Source organism: Sus scrofa, chromosome 7, assembly GCF_054392235.1.
Source record: "Sus scrofa isolate SSC_HxYL_T2T_F1_AM1 chromosome 7, Sscrofa_HxYL_maternal_Yorkshire_Landrace_v2.0, whole genome shotgun sequence".
Taxonomy (NCBI): domain Eukaryota; kingdom Metazoa; phylum Chordata; class Mammalia; order Artiodactyla; family Suidae; genus Sus; species Sus scrofa.
The window spans coordinates 96,916,377-96,920,058 of NC_139389.1; positions in this window are offsets into that span (position 1 = coordinate 96,916,377).

Genomic DNA, 3,682 nt, shown 5'->3' on the forward strand with positions numbered 1-3,682 from the left:
TAACCACTGCGCCACGATGGGAACTCCTGAATTTCTAATCTACATATTCGATGGTGGTCCAGCCCTCTACATCAATTTTATATTCTGTTAAAGGGTCCTAAAATTTGAAAAACTGTACAACAATAGTGAAACGTCACACACCCCATGGGCACTCTGGGAATTAGAAAAGACACCTTCCAAAAAGGAATTCTTGAGGTGAAATGCACCAGACTGTACCTATGGTCCTGCCCACATAGCTTGAGCAATCTGCAGGATAACCTCTGGAGAAACGGGGGTGTCAACCCCTAGGGGGAGGGGGTGCCAGAATCAAGAACCCCAAGATCTCCGAAGAGACAAAGATAAACACACTGATGGGCTCCCCTGGAGACCAGAGCACTAGAAGGGTCAGGCTGTTCCTTCCCAGGAATAGAAAACAAGCCAAGAGTATCCTTGGAAAAAATCCAGTTGGAGACAGCATCCTGCAGGCAGGGGACGAGGTTATGGCAGTGGGAACAGTGCCGTTCTCAGTGGCAGGCTTCCCAGAGTGACAACTCAAAACTCCTCCTCTGCTGGGTTCCTGGGCCCAGTGCAGGTAAGTTGATCACACACACCCAAACAGAGGATGCCTAAGACCGTTAATGAGGAAAGAAATCTGAGGAGATTAGTTTATCCTGGACTCAATCTGAACCAATTATGTTCAAAGAAAAAAAAAAAAAAAAAAACTGTCCCAAAACATCAGCAACACGTTGCAGAGAGCATGGAACATTCTACGTAGTTTCCACAGGTAGGGAATTGGGTCCTTACAAAACTGATGTCAGGGCTGGAGGAGAAGACCAGGAGTTGAGCTTCCAGGAGAGACTCCAGACAACCAGCTGCTGCTTGGTCATGATCAGGTAATGAGGACACCACCACCCTGACACCCTGACCGCCAGTACCAAGGCTACCTGCCCCCTTCTCGGGCTCCCGGGACCACTTATGCAGCTGTCACAACCCACTCCTCATGTGGTCACTTTCTCCTTCCAGATCTCATGGGCTGTGATTTTGGGGGCAGCCAGAGCCAAGCTACAAGGATAGAGGGTGATGGAGCCTACAGCCAGGCAGCCTCTGGGATGGACCACCCACTTCCCGCTTGGGTACCCAGGAACACACAGAAAAGCAAGCCAATAAAAAACCCAGAAACTCTAGCTTCCCTGAATGTTGGGCCTCAGAGCTGACCTGTTGCTTAAATTTGGAAGAAATGATATCAGATACAAGACCTATAGAGCATATCGTGGGGCAGCATCCATGACAGGCAGAGCTTTTTGTTCTATGTAAGAAGTACATGGATTAAGAGAAACTAATGAGATCTTTCCTGGGAATCAGAAAATAGTACAATTGGGTAATTTTTAAAGATGACCAGAATACTTTTTATTTTTACCCCAAACCCTCCTGCCAGTCCACCTGCAAATAATCAGCACAGATGATTTTTTTTGGGGGGGTGCTTTTTGCTTTTTAGGGCCAAACACAATGGCATATGGAAGTTCCCAAGCTGGAGATCGAATTGGAGCTACAGCTGCCAGCCTACACCACAGCCACAGCAACTGGGAATCCAAGCTGCCTCTGCGACCTACACCACAGCTCACAACAATACCGGATCCTTAACCTACTGAGAGAGACCAGGGATTGAACCTGCACCTTCATGGATACTAGTCTGATTCATTTCTGCTGAGCCAAAACGGGAACCCCAGCACAGATGATTTTAATGGCACAGACTCTGGAGGCAGATGACTTGAGTTTGATTCCTGGTCTCACTACTTATTGCTGTGTGACCTCGGACAAATTACAAACCTCTCTGTGTTCCTTTCCCACAGTGGGGTGGAGGGGGAGAAATGAATAGAAGTGAGTTAATATCTATAAAGCTCTTAGCAGAGTGCCCAGCCTGTAGTTACACTCAGTAATTGTTAGCTGTTGCTACAATAGATTATAGACCCATCCAGACTGAAACTCATAGTCGCAAAAGGGCAAGAACTAGAATAGGACTGGTCTGTGACAGAAGCAGAAACCATTTGTGCACTATCATGCAAAGGGATCCATATTCAAGCACCATGTCATGCAAATAGAAAATTGAGGTCGTTGGGTGAAAACTTAGGAGCACATGGCAGAGCCCAGGGGACCACACCCTCTTGTTCCCAGCTTAGGCCAGGCATGAGTGAACTGCATGCACCACTACCAACATTCCAGAAGAGAGAAACCCATCCCCATTAAGCCCCACTTATTTATAGGGCCATGGGCAACTATGTTACAGGTATGAAACCATGTAACAATAGAAGGTCCTATTCCAGGAGAAAGAGGGCAGTACCCAAAATTCAGAGGCTGGCACCAGTGGTTCTGCCACTGATCTAACTTGGACCCACTAAGCCAGCTCGACACCACACTGCCGACAGGGAGAAGGAAATGAGCCTCCAGCCGTGCATGGAGTAGAGATGCTCACGTGCTGATGGGTTGCTTCCCTTTAGCTGTAGTTGCTTCATATGGGTATGTACATGGTTAATAAAATCAAGTTCATTGAGGAGTTCCCGTCGTGGCGCAGTGGTTAACGAATCCGACTAGGAACCATGAGGTCGCGGGTTCGGTCCCTGCCCTTGCTCAGTGGGTTAACGATCCGGCGTTGCCGTGAGCTGTGGTGTAGGTTGCAGACGCGGCTCGGATCCCGCATTGCTGTGGCTCTGGCGTAGGCCGGTGGCTACAGCTCCGATTCAACCCCTAGCCTGGGAACCTCCATATGCCGCGGGAGCGGCCCAAGAAATAGCAACAACAACAACAACAACAACAACAAAAAATCAAGTTCATGATCAGCTCCTTGGATTCACTTCCATAGGGAAGTACCTCATGCAGGTATGACCTTAGTGACCCAGTACTGGGTGTCTGAGGGCCTGACCATATAGTTAGGTCATTAGCAATGGTCCATACATATGCATAAAGAATTATTACAGTAAATTTGGGGCCAGCGTATATTATGGCCAGGGTCCTGACCTGAAGTTAGTATACTGAGCAGGATTTCTCTGCTGTCATCAGTAAATTTGTAAAACCCACAGCAGAGAGATTCTGCTCAATGCACTAACTTCAGGTCAGAACCCTGGCAAGGGAGTGAGCGGGGCATTCCAGTGGTTTCCCATCTCAGGGCAGGCTGTTCACCCACGCTTTCTCCTCTGTGGCAAGTATTATTAGGAAGACCCTCCACTGAGCAGCAGTTTGGGTCAAGCAGTAGGTGAGGCTGCGTTTCAGGTTAATGGGCAGACAGCCCGTTCATAAGGATAGCTGAAGTCTCTGGGCCAGGTTTGGCCTTTAACTGTGTGCCATTTCCACATCTCACAGTGCAATTTTCTAGAATGCGTGCCACATTATGGGAAATGAGTTCCACCAAGTGTCCCTGGAGAATTTAAGACAGCTGAAGTCAGCTCCTTGCAGAAAGAGCCTACTGGAGACTAAAAGAAACAAGCACACATTAAGGATACCCAAGGTCACCTACCAAGTGCAGTGGCAGCCACTCCAAAGTGAGCAGGTGGATCGAGTGAGGTGGATTTGCTATAGCAGAAATCACTAAGGAGGGGCTGCTGAGAGTCAAAGAAGAGGGTGGGCTCTTCTGATCTGGGAAAAATCAACAAGATTTTGTGTGCCCTATGGCTGAAAGTTGATGGACTAAAAGAAAGGGACCAGGTTGTAG